The sequence below is a fragment of the Manis pentadactyla genome, chromosome 1 (genome assembly GCF_030020395.1).
Source record: "Manis pentadactyla isolate mManPen7 chromosome 1, mManPen7.hap1, whole genome shotgun sequence".
In the NCBI taxonomy this organism is placed as follows: domain Eukaryota; kingdom Metazoa; phylum Chordata; class Mammalia; order Pholidota; family Manidae; genus Manis; species Manis pentadactyla.
Window position 1 is genome coordinate 32,353,281 of NC_080019.1, and position 17,315 is coordinate 32,370,595.

The window sequence follows — 17,315 nt, forward strand, 5'->3', positions numbered from 1 at the left end:
ATTCTAGTCCGTTTACATTGAAAGCAGTTACTCATGTAGCTTTCAAGAGTGTAAAAGTGAGGCCCAGTGGAAGGCTGAATTCATGAAATTATTTCTCATACCCACTCACAGAGTACTACCTTGTACGGTTAGGGGGGAACAAGATATCCCAAGTGTTCTCCCATGAATCATCGCATCCTTGTTTTATGTAGAATGTTCACCTTTTCATGTGTAGATATCCTATTTGGACCTAAAATTTGACCGGAACAATTTCTACTTACTCCTCGGAAGTCAGACAAGCCATCAAATTCCATTCCCCTGAGTCCCGCTAGAGCATGCTTCCCTCCGCTGGTTCGGTATCTGCTCTAAAGATCAGGTTACAGTTGAATTTATCTTTTCCACATGTAAGCTAAATCGGTCTGGATAGTCCGGATACATTTAAAGACACTTGATGTGACCATAACGATATCAAAAATAACTAGAAAAAGTAGACAGTTCAGATATTCGTGTTTTCCGGGATTCCCAGACCTCACCTGATGTCTTTAGAGCGTGGCTCATTTTCAGGAAGCATGTCTATGAAAATGAATGTGAAATCCAGAGACCATAAACTGACTCTTTAGCTTTGTTGTTTCCTTATGTATGTGAATATTTATATATATAATAATGAGTTATTCGTAGTGAGTAAATGAGATGGGAAAAACAAATGACATTTAAAATCCACCTAATGTCTGCTCTATGAAAATTCCAGAATGCATTCCATACCGAGAATTTATGTTAACATTTTTAAAACGTATGAAAACCAGTACTCTTTATGGAAATAATATCACTCAGTCTGACTTTTTCTCAGGTAGACATATCCTTCATTAAAAGTGGATAAATACCTCCTCCCTGGAATTCATTCAACTGTGTCCGTGACCCGGACTTAGATCCAAGCGCTTACCTCTCTTACGAGTACTTTCAGAGAACATGGCAGTGGCGGTGTTTTTAATCAGCATGAGAAGTCAAAACCTCAGGACAATTCAAATTTTACAACTCTGCTACCAACACACCTACTATGAACTTGAGAAGACGTTGTAGCACAGGAGTCCCAGCGTATTTCCTACTGGATTTGGTGAGACTGGAAAACAGCGAGGCTCCGCTGTTCCAACCCAGTTTTACTTTGGTGGCAGCAGGTCGATCGAGTGCTGAGATTACATCCGCTGCAGCTGCACGGAGCTGCTCTGAGATCCACAAGCGGCAGAGAGCACTCGGGCGAGGTCCCTACTCAGCAACTCAGACGATAGGGACCCTCTTGTCAACAATTCCCCGAGCTGCGCATGCGCAGTAAACGGGGCTGAGGTCACAATGCAGGCTGGCTCTCAGGAGACGGCACGGCGTTTGCGCCGTGGGCAGGGAGTTCGCGGTCAGGCGAGCACCCTGGCCATGGCAACTCCTTTTCCCTACGACATGTGAAACAAATTGATTCGTTATTCTTTTTTGACTTAATATGTGTACTCTTTTTTAGTGTGTTTTCCTGAATTACATATATAACACTGGTAGGCCTGTAGAAACCTTCATCCAAAGATTTGTTGAACCCTATACACAAGGTACTTTGGCAAGCACTTTGCACTACCCAGAATCTCTGAGCTAGCTTCTTTAGTATCCCCATCATCACACAGACAGAGAAACTGACATCCTCACAGCTGCCTTTGCCCAAATTCAGAGAGATGATGGGAACACACCGAGACAGTCTGACTGAACAGACTCTGCTCTTCTTCCCCGTGCTATGGTGACTCAAGAATGGGAACCTAGACCGGTTTGTACTTCTTTTCCTAGTTCCTTTCATAGTGAAAGGATATTGTTCGTTCGGGATTGTCTTTCTTTCTGGGTGGAGGCCTCCATTGCTATGTACGTAACTCCTAGAATCACTCTAGGTCCATTTTACTTACTTTGATCCATTGGGTTCCTGTCTTATTTGCTTCCATACATTGTTTGTTTTCTTCTTTGGTTTCCTCATTGAATCACTGATTATTTACAATTATGAGGTTTAGCTTCTCCTGTTTGTGTTTTCTCTGGTTTTCTTTATGTCATTCATACCTAGTTTCATACACTATTGGTCTGAAAAAATGCTTAATACAATTCCAGTCTTCTTAAATTTATTGAGACATTTTCCTGTCCTAATTTGTGATCTCTACTGAAGAACATTCCAAGTGTTCCTGAGAAGAATGTGTATCCTGCTGCTTTCGGCTGTCATGTTCTGTTATAAATCTTTTAAGTCTCTCTGGACTACTGTGTCATAGAATGCCACAGTTTCCTTATTTATTTTCCCTCTGGGTGATCTAACCATTGATGGAATGAGTGTTAAAAATCTCATAGTATTATTTTCCTGCTATCTACTGCTCCCTTTAGTTCTGTAAGTAAGTGCCAAATACGGACATACTTCTGCATGAATTTTTCTTTACCCATTTAAGTCCTCCTGTGTTGCGTGCACAGTCACTTACCCAGTTGTTATTGCCATCTCCTCGGACTGATTCCTTCATATCGTCATAATGTCCTTGATGTTCCCATCACTTCGTTTCCTGTCCAGTTTGTCTTATATAAGTACTGCGGGTCCTGCTCTTTGCTCTCTTTAACTTGCATAAAGTATCTTTTTCCATCCCTTCACTTTCAGTTTATGTGTGTCCTTAGGTCAAAAATGAGCCTCCCATAGGCAACATAAAAGGTGGGTCTCACCTCTTTATCCCTTCAGCCACCCTAATTCTAGTCCGTTTACATTGAAAGCAGTTACTCATGTAGCTTTCAAGAGTGTAAAAGTGAGGCCCAGTGGAAGGCTGAATTCATGAAATTATTTCTCATACCCACTCACAGAGTACTACCTTGTACGGTTAGGGGGGAACAAGATATCCCAAGTGTTCTCCCATGAATCATCGCATCCTTGTTTTATGTAGAATGTTCACCTTTTCATGTGTAGATATCCTATTTGGACCTAAAATTTGACCGGAACAATTTCTACTTACTCCTCGGAAGTCAGACAAGCCATCAAATTCCATTCCTCTGAGTCCCGCTAGAGCATGCTTCCCTCCGCTTGTTCGGTATCTGCTCTAAAGATCAGGTTACAGTTGAATTTATCTTTTCCACATGTAAGCTAAATCGGTCTGGATAGTCCGGATACATTTAAAGACACTTGATGTGACCATAACGATATCAAAAATAACTAGAAAAACTAGACAGTTCAGACATTCGTGTTTTCCGGGATTCCCAGACCTCACCTGATGTCTTTAGAGCGTGGCTCATTTTCAGGAAGCATGTCTATGAAAATGAATGTGAAATCCAGAGACCATAAACTGACTCTTTAGCTTTGTTGTTTCCTTATGTATGTGAATATTTATATATATAATAAAGAGTTATTCGTGGTGAGTAAATGAGATGGGAAAAACAACTGACATTTAAAATCCACCTAATGTCTGCTCTATGAAAATTCCAGAATGCATTCCATACCGAGAATTTATGTTAACATTTTTAAAACGTATGAAAACCAGTACTCTTTATGGAAATAATATCACTCAGTCTGACTTTTTCTCAGGTAGACATATCCTTCATTAAAAGTGGATAAATACCTCCTCCCCGGAATTCATTCAACTGTGTCCGTGACCCGGACTTAGATCCAAGCGCTTACCTCTCTTACGAGTACTTTCAGAGAACATGGCAGTGGCGGTGTTTTTAAACAGCATGAGAAGTCAAAACCTCAGGACAATTCAAATTTTACAACTCTGCTACCATCACACCTACTATGAACTTGAGAAGACGTTGTAGCACAGGAGTCCCAGCGTATTTCCTACTGGATTTGGTGAGACTGGAAAACAGCGAGGCTCCGCTGTTCCAACCCAGTTTTACTTTGGTGGCAGCAGGTCGATCGAGTGCTGAGATTACATCCGCTGCAGCTGCACGGAGCTGCTCTGAGATCCACAAGCGGCAGAGAGCACTCGGGCGAGGTCCCTACTCAGCAACTCAGACGATAGGGACCCTCTTGTCAACAACTCCCCAAGCTGCGCATGCGCAGTAAACGGGGCTGAGGTCACAATGCAGGCTGGCTCTCAGGAGACAGCACGGCGTTTGCGCCGTGGGCAGGGAGTTCGCGGTCAGGCGAGCACCCTGGCCATGGCAACTCCTTTTCCCTACGACATGTGAAACAAATTGATTCGTTATTCTTTTTTGACTTAATATGTGTACTCTTTTTTAGTGTGTTTTCCTGAATTACATATATAACACTGGTAGGCCTGTAGAAACCTTCATCCAAAGATTTGTTGAACCCTATACACAAGGTACTTTGGCAAGCACTTTGCACTCCCCAGAATCTCTGAGCTAGCTTCTTTAGTATCCCCATCATCACACACACAGAGAAACTGACATCCTCACAGCTGCCTTTGCCCAAATTCAGAGAGATGATGGGAACACACCGAGACAGTCTGACTGAACAGACTCTGCTCTTCTTCCCCGTGCTATGGTGACTCAAGAATGGGAACCTAGACCGGTTTGTACTTCTTTTCCTAGTTCCTTTCATAGTGAAAGGATATTGTTCGTTCGGGATTGTCTTTCTTTCTGGATGGAGGCCTCCATTGCTATGTACGTAACTCCTAGAATCACTCTAGGTCCATTTTACATACTTTGATCCATTCTGTTCCTGTCTTATTTGCTTCCATACATTGTTTGTTTTCTTCTTTGGTTTCCTCATTGAATCACTGATTATTTACAATTATGAGGTTTATCTTCTCCTGTTTGTGTTTTCTCTGGTTTTCTTCATGTCATTCATTCCTAGTTTCATACACTTTTGGTCGGAAAAGATGCTTAATACAATTCCAGTCTTCTTAAATTTATTGAGACATTTTCCTGTCCTAATTTGTGATCTCTACTGAAGAACATTCCAAGTGTTCCTGAGAAGAATGTGTATCCTGCTGCTTTCGGCTGTCATGTTCTGTTATAAATCTTTTAAGTCTCTCTGGACTACTGTGTCATAGAATGCCACAGTTTCCTTATTTATTTTCCCTCTGGGTGATCTAACCATTGATGGAATGAGTGTTAAAAATCTCATAGTATTATTTTCCTGCTATCTACTGCTCCCTTTAGTTCTGTAAGTAAGTGCCAAATACGGACATACTTCTGCATAAATTTTTCCTTACCCATTTAAGTCCTCCTGTGTTGCGTGCACAGTCACTTACCCAGTTGTTATTGCCATCTCCTCAGACTGATTCCTTCATATCGCCATAGTGTCCTTGATGTTCCCATCACTTCGTTTTTCTGTCCAGTTTATCTTATATAAGTATTGCGGGTCCTGCTCTTTGCTCTCTTTAACTTTCATAAAGTATCTTTTTCCATCCCTTCACTTTCAGTTTAAGTGTGTCCTTAGGACAAAAATGAGCCTCCCATAGGCAACATAAAGGTGGGTCTCACCTCTTTATCCCTTCAGCCACCCTAATTCTAGTCCGTTTACATTGAAAGCAGTTACTCATGTAGCTTTCAAGAGTGTAAAAGTGAGGCCCAGTGGAAGGCTGAATTCATGAAATTATTTCTCATACCCACTCACAGAGTACTACCTTGTACGGTTAGGGGGGAACAAGATATCCCAAGTGTTCTCCCATGAATCATCGCATCCTTGTTTTATGTAGAATGTTCACCTTTCCATGTGTAGATATCCTATTTGGACCTAAAATTGGACCGGAACAATTTCTACTTACTCCTCGGAAGTCAGACAAGCCATCAAATTCCATTCCTCTGAGTCCCGCTAGAGCATGCTTCCCTCCGCTTGTTCGGTATCTGCTCTAAAGATCAGGTTACAGTTGAATTTATCTTTTCCACATGTAAGCTAAATCGGTCTGGATAGTCCGGATACATTTAAAGACACTTGATGTGACCATAACGATATCAAAAATAACTAGAAAAACTAGACAGTTCAGACATTCGTGTTTTCCGGGATTCCCAGACCTCACCTGATGTCTTTAGAGCGTGGCTCATTTTCAGGAAGCATGTCTATGAAAATGAATGTGAAATCCAGAGACCATAAACTGACTCTTTAGCTTTGTTGTTTCCTTATGTATGTGAATATTTATATATATAATAAAGAGTTATTCGTGGTGCGTAAATGAGATGGGAAAAACAACTGACATTTAAAATCCACCTAATGTCTGCTCTATGAAAATTCCAGAATGCATTCCATACCGAGAATTTATGTTAACATTTTTAAAACTTATGAAAACCAGTACTCTTTATGGAAATAATATCACTCAGTCTGACTTTTTCTCAGGTAGACATATCCTTCATTAAAAGTGGATAAATACCTCCTCCCCGGAATTCATTCAACTGTGTCCGTGACCCGGACTTAGATCCAAGCGCTTACCTCTCTTACGAGTACTTTCAGAGAACATGGCAGTGGCGGTGTTTTTAAACAGCATGAGAAGTCAAAACCTCAGGACAATTCAAATTTTACAACTCTGCTACCATCACACCTACTATGAACTTGAGAAGACGTTGTAGCACAGGAGTCCCAGCGTATTTCCTACTGGATTTGGTGAGACTGGAAAACAGCGAGGCTCCGCTGTTCCAACCCAGTTTTACTTTGGTGGCAGCAGGTCGATCGAGTGCTGAGATTACATCCGCTGCAGCTGCACGGAGCTGCTCTGAGATCCACAAGCGGCAGAGAGCACTCGGGCGAGGTCCCTACTCAGCAACTCAGACGATAGGGACCCTCTTGTCAACAACTCCCCAAGCTGCGCATGCGCAGTAAACGGGGCTGAGGTCACAATGCAGGCTGGCTCTCAGGAGACAGCACGGCGTTTGCGCCGTGGGCAGGGAGTTCGCGGTCAGGCGAGCACCCTGGCCATGGCAACTCCTTTTCCCTACGACATGTGAAACAAATTGATTCGTTATTCTTTTTTGACTTAATATGTGTACTCTTTTTAGTGTGTTTTCCTGAATTACATATATAACACTGGTAGGCCTGTAGAAACCTTCATCCAAAGATTTGTTGAACCCTATACACAAGGTACTTTGGCAAGCACTTTGCACTTCCCAGAATCTCTGATCTAGCTTCTTTAGTATCCCCATCATCACACAGACAGAGAAACTGACATCCTCACAGCTGCCTTTGCCCAAATTCAGAGAGATGATGGGAACACACCGAGACAGTCTGACTGAACAGACTCTGCTCTTCTTCCCCGTGCTATGGTGACTCAAGAATGGGAACCTAGACCGGTTTGTACTTCTTTTCCTAGTTCCTTTCATAGTGAAAGGATATTGTTCGTTCGGGATTGTCTTTCTTTCTGGGTGGAGGCCTCCATTGCTATGTACGTAACTCCTAGAATCACTCTAGGTCCATTTTACTTACTTTGATCCATTGGGTTCCTGTCTTATTTGCTTCCATACATTGTTTGTTTTCTTCTTTGGTTTCCTCATTGAATCACTGATTATTTACAATTATGAGGTTTAGCTTCTCCTGTTTGTGTTTTCTCTGGTTTTCTTTATGTCATTCATACCTAGTTTCATACACTATTGGTCTGAAAAGATGCTTAATACAATTCCAGTCTTCTTAAATTTATTGAGACATTTTCCTGTCCTAATTTGTGATCTCTACTGAAGAACATTCCAAGTGTTCCTGAGAAGAATGTGTATCCTGCTGCTTTCGGCTGTCATGTTCTGTTATAAATCTTTTAAGTCTCTCTGGACTACTGTGTCATAGAATGCCACAGTTTCCTTATTTATTTTCCCTCTGGGTGATCTAACCATTGATGGAATGAGTGTTAAAAATCTCATAGTATTATTTTCCTGCTATCTACTGCTCCCTTTAGTTCTGTAAGTAAGTGCCAAATATGGACATACTTCTGCATGAATTTTTCTTTACCCATTTAAGTCCTCCTGTGTTGCGTGCACAGTCACTTACCCAGTTGTTATTGCCATCTCCTCAGACTGATTCCTTCATATCGCCATAGTGTCCTTGATGTCCCCATCTCTTCGTTTCCTGTCCAGTTTATCTTATATAAGTATTGCGGGTCCTGCTCTTTGCTCTCTTTAACTTGCATAAAGTATCTTTTTCCATCCCTTCACTTTCAGTTTATGTGTGTCCTTAGGTCAAAAATGAGCCTCCCATAGGCAACATAAAGGTGGGTCTCACCTCTTTATCCCTTCAGCCACCCTAATTCTAGTCCGTTTACATTCAAAGCAGTTACTCATGTAGCTTTCAAGAGTGTAAAAGTGAGGCCCAGTGGAAGGCTGAATTCATGAAATTATTTCTCATACCCACTCACAGAGTACTACCTTGTACGGTTAGGGGGGAACAAGATATCCCAAGTGTTCTCCCATGAATCATCGCATCCTTGTTTAATGTAGAATGTTCACCTTTTCATGTGTAGATATCCTATTTGGACCTAAAATTTGACCGGAACAATTTCTACTTACTCCTCGGAATTCAGACAAGCCATCAAATTCCATTCCTCTGAGTCCCGCTAGAGCATGCTTCCCTCCGCTTGTTCGGTATCTGCTCTAAAGATCAGGTTACAGTTGAATTTATCTTTTCCACATGTAAGCTAAATCGGTCTGGATAGTCCGGATACATTTAAAGACACTTGAAGTGACCATAACGATATCAAAAATAACTAGAAAAACTAGACAGTTCAGACATTCGTGTTTTCCGGGATTCCCAGACCTCACCTGATGTCTTTAGAGCGTGGCTCATTTTCAGGAAGCATGTCTATGAAAATGAATGTGAAATCCAGAGACCATAAACTGACTCTTTAGCTTTGTTGTTTCCTTATGTATGTGAATATTTATGTATATAATAATGAGTTATTCGTGGTGAGTAAATGAGATGGGAAAAACAACTGACATTTAAAATCCACCTAATGTCTGCTCTATGAAAATTCCAGAATGCATTCCATACCGAGAATTTATGTTAACATTTTTAAAACGTATGAAAACCAGTACTCTTTATGGAAATAATATCACTCAGTCTGACTTTTTCTCAGGTAGACATATCCTTCATTAAAAGTGGATAAATACCTCCTCCCCGGAATTCATTCAACTGTGTCCGTGACCCGGACTTAGATGCAAGCGCTTACCTCTCTTACGAGTACTTTCAGAGAACATGGCAGTGGCGGTGTTTTTAATCAGCATGAGAAGTCAAAACCTCAGGACAATTCAAATTTTACAACTCTGCTACCATCACACCTACTATGAACTTGAGAAGACGTTGTAGCACAGGAGTCCCAGCGTATTTCCTACTGGATTTGGTGAGACTGGAAAACAGCGAGGCTCCGCTGTTCCAACCCAGTTTTACTTTGGTGGCAGCAGGTCGATCGAGTGCTGAGATTACATCCGCTGCAGCTGCACGGAGCTGCTCTGAGATCCACAAGCGGCAGAGAGCACTCGGGCGAGGTCCCTACTCAGCAACTCAGACGATAGGGACCCTCTTGTCAACAATTCCCCGAGCTGCGCATGCGCAGTAAACGGGGCTGAGGTCACAATGCAGGCTGGCTCTCAGGAGACAGCAGGGCGTTTGCGCCGTGGGCAGGGAGTTCGCGGTCAGGCGAGCACCCTGGCCATGGCAACTCCTTTTCCCTACGACATGTGAAACAAATTGATTCGTTATTCTTTTTTGACTTAATATGTGTACTCTTTTTTAGTGTGTTTTCCTGAATTACATATATAACACTGGTAGGCCTGTAGAAACCTTCATCCAAAGATTTGTTGAACCCTATACACAAGGTACTTTGGCAAGCACTTTGCACTCCCCAGAATCTCTGAGCTAGCTTCTTTAGTATCCCCATCATCACACAGACAGAGAAACTGACATCCTCACAGCTGCCTTTGCCCAAATTCAGAGAGATGATGGGAACACACCGAGACAGTCTGACTGAACAGACTCTGCTCTTCTTCCCCGTGCTATGGTGACTCAAGAATGGGAACCTAGACCGGTTTGTACTTCTTTTCCTAGTTCCTTTCATAGTGAAAGGATATTGTTCGTTCGGGATTGTCTTTCTTTCTGGGTGGAGGCCTCCATTGCTATGTACGTAACTCCTAGAATCACTCTAGGTCCATTTTACATACTTTGATCCATTGGGTTCCTGTCTTATTTGCTTCCATACATTGTTTGTTTTCTTCTTTGGTTTCCTCATTGAATCACTGATTATTTACAATTATGAGGTTTAGCTTCTCCTGTTTGTGTTTTCTCTGGTTTTCTTCTTGTCATTCATTCCTAGTTTCATACACTTTTGGTCGGAAAAGATGCTTAATACAATTCCAGTCTTCTTAAATTTATTGAGACATTTTCCTGTCCTAATTTGTGATCTCTACTGAAGAACATTCCAAGTGTTCCTGAGAAGAATGTGTATCCTGCTGCTTTCGGCTGTCATGTTCTGTTATAAATCTTTTAAGTCTCTCTGGACTACTGTGTCATAGAATGCCACAGTTTCCTTATTTATTTTCCCTCTGGGTGATCTAACCATTGATGGAATGAGTGTTAAAAATCTCATAGTATTATTTTCCTGCTATCTACTGCTCCCTTTAGTTCTGTAAGTAAGTGCCAAATACGGACATACTTCTGCATGAATTTTTCCTTACCCATTTAAGTCCTCCTGTGTTGCGTGCACAGTCACTTACCCAGTTGTTATTGCCATCTCCTCAGACTGATTCCTTCATATCGCCATAGTGTCCTTGATGTTCCCATCACTTCGTTTCCTGTCCAGTTTGTCTTATATAAGTACTGCGGGTCCTGCTCTTTGCTCTCTTTAACTTGCATAAAGTATCTTTTTCCATCCCTTCACTTTCAGTTTAAGTGTGTCCTTAGGACAAAAATGAGCCTCCCATAGGCAACATAAAGGTGGGTCTCACCTCTTTATCCCTTCAGCCACCCTAATTCTAGTCCGTTTACATTGAAAGCAGTTACTCATGTAGCTTTCAAGAGTGTAAAAGTGAGGCCCAGTGGAAGGCTGAATTCATGAAATTATTTCTCATACCCACTCACAGAGTACTACCTTGTACGGTTAGGGGGGAACAAGATATCCCAAGTGTTCTCCCATGAATCATCGCATCCTTGTTTTATGTAGAATGTTCACCTTTTCATGTGTAGATATCCTATTTGGAACTAAAATTTGACCGGAACAATTTCTACTTACTCCTCGGAAGTCAGACAAGCCATCAAATTCCATTCCTCTGAGTCCCGCTAGAGCATGCTTCCCTCCGCTTGTTCGGTATCTGCTCTAAAGATCAGGTTACAGTTGAATTTATCTTTTCCACATGTAAGCTAAATCGGTCTGGATAGTCCGGATACATTTAAAGACACTTGATGTGACCATAACGATATCAAAAATAACTAGAAAAACTAGACAGTTCAGACATTCGTGTTTTCCGGGATTCCCAGACCTCACCTGATGTCTTTAGAGCGTGGCTCATTTTCAGGAAGCATGTCTATGAAAATGAATGTGAAATCCAGAGACCATAAACTGACTCTTTAGCTTTGTTGTTTCCTTATGTATGTGAATATTTATATATATAATAAAGAGTTATTCGTGGTGAGTAAATGAGATGGGAAAAACAACTGACATTTAAAATCCACCTAATGTCTGCTCTATGAAAATTCCAGAATGCATTCCATACCGAGAATTTATGTTAACATTTTTAAAACGTATGAAAACCAGTACTCTTTATGGAAATAATATCACTCAGTCTGACTTTTTCTCAGGTAGACATATCCTTCATTAAAAGTGGATAAATACCTCCTCCCCGGAATTCATTCAACTGTGTCCGTGACCCGGACTTAGATCCAAGCGCTTACCTCTCTTACGAGTACTTTCAGAGAACATGGCAGTGGCGGTGTTTTTAAACAGCATGAGAAGTCAAAACCTCAGGACAATTCAAATTTTACAACTCTGCTACCATCACACCTACTATGAACTTGAGAAGACGTTGTAGCACAGGAGTCCCAGCGTATTTCCTACTGGATTTGGTGAGACTGGAAAACAGCGAGGCTCCGCTGTTCCAACCCAGTTTTACTTTGGTGGCAGCAGGTCGATCGAGTGCTGAGATTACATCCGCTGCAGCTGCACGGAGCTGCTCTGAGATCCACAAGCGGCAGAGAGCACTCGGGCTAGGTCCCTACTCAGCAACTCAGACGATAGGGACCCTCTTGTCAACAACTCCCCAAGCTGCGCATGCGCAGTAAACGGGGCTGAGGTCACAATGCAGGCTGGCTCTCAGGAGACAGCACGGCGTTTGCGCCGTGGGCAGGGAGTTCGCGGTCAGGCGAGCACCCTGGCCATGGCAACTCCTTTTCCCTACGACATGTGAAACAAATTGATTCGTTATTCTTTTTTGACTTAATATGTGTACTCTTTTTTAGTGTGTTTTCCTGAATTACATATATAACACTGGTAGGCCTGTAGAAACCTTCATCCAAAGATTTGTTGAACCCTATACACAAGGTACTTTGGCAAGCACTTTGCACTCCCCAGAATCTCTGAGCTAGCTTCTTTAGTATCCCCATCATCACACACACAGAGAAACTGACATCCTCACAGCTGCCTTTGCCCAAATTCAGAGAGATGATGGGAACACACCGAGACAGTCTGACTGAACAGACTCTGCTCTTCTTCCCCGTGCTATGGTGACTCAAGAATGGGAACCTAGACCGGTTTGTACTTCTTTTCCTAGTTCCTTTCATAGTGAAAGGATATTGTTCGTTCGGGATTGTCTTTCTTTCTGGGTGGAGGCCTCCATTGCTATGTACGTAACTCCTATAATCACTCTAGGTCCATTTTACTTACTTTGATCCATTGGGTTCCTGTCTTATTTGCTTCCATACATTGTTTGTTTTCTTCTTTGGTTTCCTCATTGAATCACTGATTATTTACAATTATGAGGTTTAGCTTCTCCTGTTTGTGTTTTCTCTGGTTTTCTTTATGTCATTCATACCTAGTTTCATACACTTTTGGTCGGAAAAGATGCTTAATACAATTCCAGTCTTCTTAAATGTATTGAGACATTTTCCTGTCCTAATTTGTGATCTCTACTGAAGAACATTCCAAGTGTTCCTGAGAAGAATGTGTATCCTGCTGCTTTCGGCTGTCATGTACTGGTATAAATCTTTTAAGTCTCTCTGGACTACTGTGTCATAGAATGCCACAGTTTCCTTATTTATTTTCCCTCTGGGTGATCTAACCATTGATGGAATGAGTGTTAAAAATCTCATAGTATTATTTTCCTGCTATCTACTGCTCCCTTTAGTTCTGTAAGTAAGTGCCAAATACGGACATACTTCTGCATAAATTTTTCTTTAACCATATAAGTCCTCCTGTGTTGCGTGCACAGTCACTTACCCAGTTGTTATTGCCATTTCCTCAGACTGATTCCTTCATATCGCCATAGTGTCCTTGATGTTCCCATCTCTTCGTTTCCTGTCCAGTTTATCTTATATAAGTATTGCGGGTCCTGCTCTTTGCTCTCTTTAACTTGCATAAAGTATCTTTTTCCATCCCTTCTCTTTCAGTTTATGTGTGTCCTTAGGTCAAAAATGAGCCTCCCATAGGCAACATAAAGGTGGGTCTCACCTCTTTATCCCTTCAGCCACCCTAATTCTAGTCCGTTTACATTCAAAGCAGTTACTCATGTAGCTTTCAAGAGTGTAAAAGTGAGGCCCAGTGGAAGGCTGAATTCATGAAATTATTTCTCATACCCACTCACAGAGTACTACCTTGTACGGTTAGGGGGGAACAAGATATCCCAAGTGTTCTCCCATGAATCATCGCATCCTTGTTTAATGTAGAATGTTCACCTTTTCATGTGTAGATATCCTATTTGGACCTAAAATTTGACCGGAACAATTTCTACTTACTCCTCGGAAGTCAGACAAGCCATCAAATTCCATTCCTCTGAGTCCCGCTAGAGCATGCTTCCCTCCGCTTGTTCGGTATCTGCTCTAAAGATCAGGTTACAGTTGAATTTATCTTTTCCACATGTAAGCTAAATCGGTCTGGATAGTCCGGATACATTTAAAGACACTTGAAGTGACCATAACGATATCAAAAATAACTAGAAAAACTAGACAGTTCAGACATTCGTGTTTTCCGGGATTCCCAGACCTCACCTGATGTCTTTAGAGCGTGGCTCATTTTCAGGAAGCATGTCTATGAAAATGAATGTGAAATCCAGAGACCATAAACTGACTCTTTAGCTTTGTTGTTTCCTTATGTATGTGAATATTTATGTATATAATAATGAGTTATTCGTGGTGAGTAAATGAGATGGGAAAAACAACTGACATTTAAAATCCACCTAATGTCTGCTCTATGAAAATTCCAGAATGCATTCCATACCGAGAATTTATGTTAACATTTTTAAAACGTATGAAAACCAGTACTCTTTATGGAAATAATATCACTCAGTATGACTTTTTCTCAGGTAGACATATCCTTCATTAAAAGTGGATAATTACCTCCTCCCCGGAATTCATTCAACTGTGTCCGTGAACCGGACATAGATCCAAGCGCTTACCTCTCTTACGAGTACTTTCAGAGAACATGGCAGTGGCGGTGTTTTTAATCAGCATGAGAAGTCAAAACCTCAGGACAATTCAAATTTTACAACTCTGCTACCATCACACCTACTATGAACTTGAGAAGACGTTGTAGCACAGGAGTCCCAGCGTATTTCCTACTGGATTTGGTGAGACTGGAAAACAGCGAGGCTCCGCTGTTCCAACCCAGTTTTACTTTGGTGGCAGCAGGTCGATCGAGTGCTGAGATTACATCCGCTGCAGCTGCACGGAGCTGCTCTGAGATCCACAAGCGGCAGAGAGCACTCGGGCGAGGTCCCTACTCAGCAACTCAGACGATAGGGACCCTCTTGTCAACAATTCCCCGAGCTGCGCATGCGCAGTAAACGGGGCTGAGGTCACAATGCAGGCTGGCTCTCAGGAGACAGCACGGCGTTTGCGCCGTGGGCAGGGAGTTCGCGGTCAGGCGAGCACCCTGGCCATGGCAACTCCTTTTCCCTACGACATGTGAAACAAATTGATTCGTTATTCTTTTTTGACTTAATATGTGTACTCTTTTTTAGTGTGTTTTCCTGAATTACATATATAACACTGGTAGGCCTGTAGAAACCTTCATCCAAAGATTTGTTGAACCCTATACACAAGGTACTTTGGCAAGCACTTTGCACTTCCCAGAATCTCTGATCTAGCTTCTTTAGTATCCCCATCATCACACAGACAGAGAAACTGACATCCTCACAGCTGCCTTTGCCCAAATTCAGAGAGATGATGGGAACACACCGAGACAGTCTGACTGAACAGACTCTGCTCTTCTTCCCCGTGCTATGGTGACTCAAGAATGGGAACCTAGACCGGTTTGTACTTCTTTTCCTAGTTCCTTTCATAGTGAAAGGATATTGTTCGTTCGGGATTGTCTTTCTTTCTGGGTGGAGGCCTCCATTGCTATGTACGTAACTCCTAGAATCACTCTAGGTCCATTTTACTTACTTTGATCCATTGGGTTCCTGTCTTATTTGCTTCCATACATTGTTTGTTTTCTTCTTTGGTTTCCTCATTGAATCACTGATTATTTACAATTATGAGGTTTAGCTTCTCCTGTTTGTGTTTTCTCTGGTTTTCTTTATGTCATTCATACCTAGTTTCATACACTATTGGTCTGAAAAAATGCTTAATACAATTCCAGTCTTCTTAAATTTATTGAGACATTTTCCTGTCCTAATTTGTGATCTCTACTGAAGAACATTCCAAGTGTTCCTGAGAAGAATGTGTATCCTGCTGCTTTCGGCTGTCATGTTCTGTTATAAATCTTTTAAGTCTCTCTGGACTACTGTGTCATAGAATGCCACAGTTTCCTTATTTATTTTCCCTCTGGGTGATCTAACCATTGATGGAATGAGTGTTAAAAATCTCATAGTATTATTTTCCTGCTATCTACTGCTCCCTTTAGTTCTGTAAGTAAGTGCCAAATACGGACATACTTCTGCATGAATTTTTCTTTACCCATTTAAGTCCTCCTGTGTTGCGTGCACAGTCACTTACCCAGTTGTTATTGCCATCTCCTCGGACTGATTCCTTCATATCGTCATAATGTCCTTGATGTTCCCATCACTTCGTTTCCTGTCCAGTTTGTCTTATATAAGTACTGCGGGTCCTGCTCTTTGCTCTCTTTAACTTGCATAAAGTATCTTTTTCCATCCCTTCACTTTCAGTTTATGTGTGTCCTTAGGTCAAAAATGAGCCTCCCATAGGCAACATAAAAGGTGGGTCTCACCTCTTTATCCCTTCAGCCACCCTAATTCTAGTCCGTTTACATTGAAAGCAGTTACTCATGTAGCTTTCAAGAGTGTAAAAGTGAGGCCCAGTGGAAGGCTGAATTCATGAAATTATTTCTCATACCCACTCACAGAGTACTACCTTGTACGGTTAGGGGGGAACAAGATATCCCAAGTGTTCTCCCATGAATCATCGCATCCTTGTTTTATGTAGAATGTTCACCTTTTCATGTGTAGATATCCTATTTGGACCTAAAATTTGACCGGAACAATTTCTACTTACTCCTCGGAAGTCAGACAAGCCATCAAATTCCATTCCTCTGAGTCCCGCTAGAGCATGCTTCCCTCCGCTTGTTCGGTATCTGCTCTAAAGATCAGGTTACAGTTGAATTTATCTTTTCCACATGTAAGCTAAATCGGTCTGGATAGTCCGGATACATTTAAAGACACTTGATGTGACCATAACGATATCAAAAATAACTAGAAAAACTAGACAGTTCAGACATTCGTGTTTTCCGGGATTCCCAGACCTCACCTGATGTCTTTAGAGCGTGGCTCATTTTCAGGAAGCATGTCTATGAAAATGAATGTGAAATCCAGAGACCATAAACTGACTCTTTAGCTTTGTTGTTTCCTTATGTATGTGAATATTTATATATATAATAAAGAGTTATTCGTGGTGAGTAAATGAGATGGGAAAAACAACTGACATTTAAAATCCACCTAATGTCTGCTCTATGAAAATTCCAGAATGCATTCCATACCGAGAATTTATGTTAACATTTTTAAAACGTATGAAAACCAGTACTCTTTATGGAAATAATATCACTCAGTCTGACTTTTTCTCAGGTAGACATATCCTTCATTAAAAGTGGATAAATACCTCCTCCCCGGAATTCATTCAACTGTGTCCGTGACCCGGACTTAGATCCAAGCGCTTACCTCTCTTACGAGTACTTTCAGAGAACATGGCAGTGGCGGTGTTTTTAAACAGCATGAGAAGTCAAAACCTCAGGACAATTCAAATTTTACAACTCTGCTACCATCACACC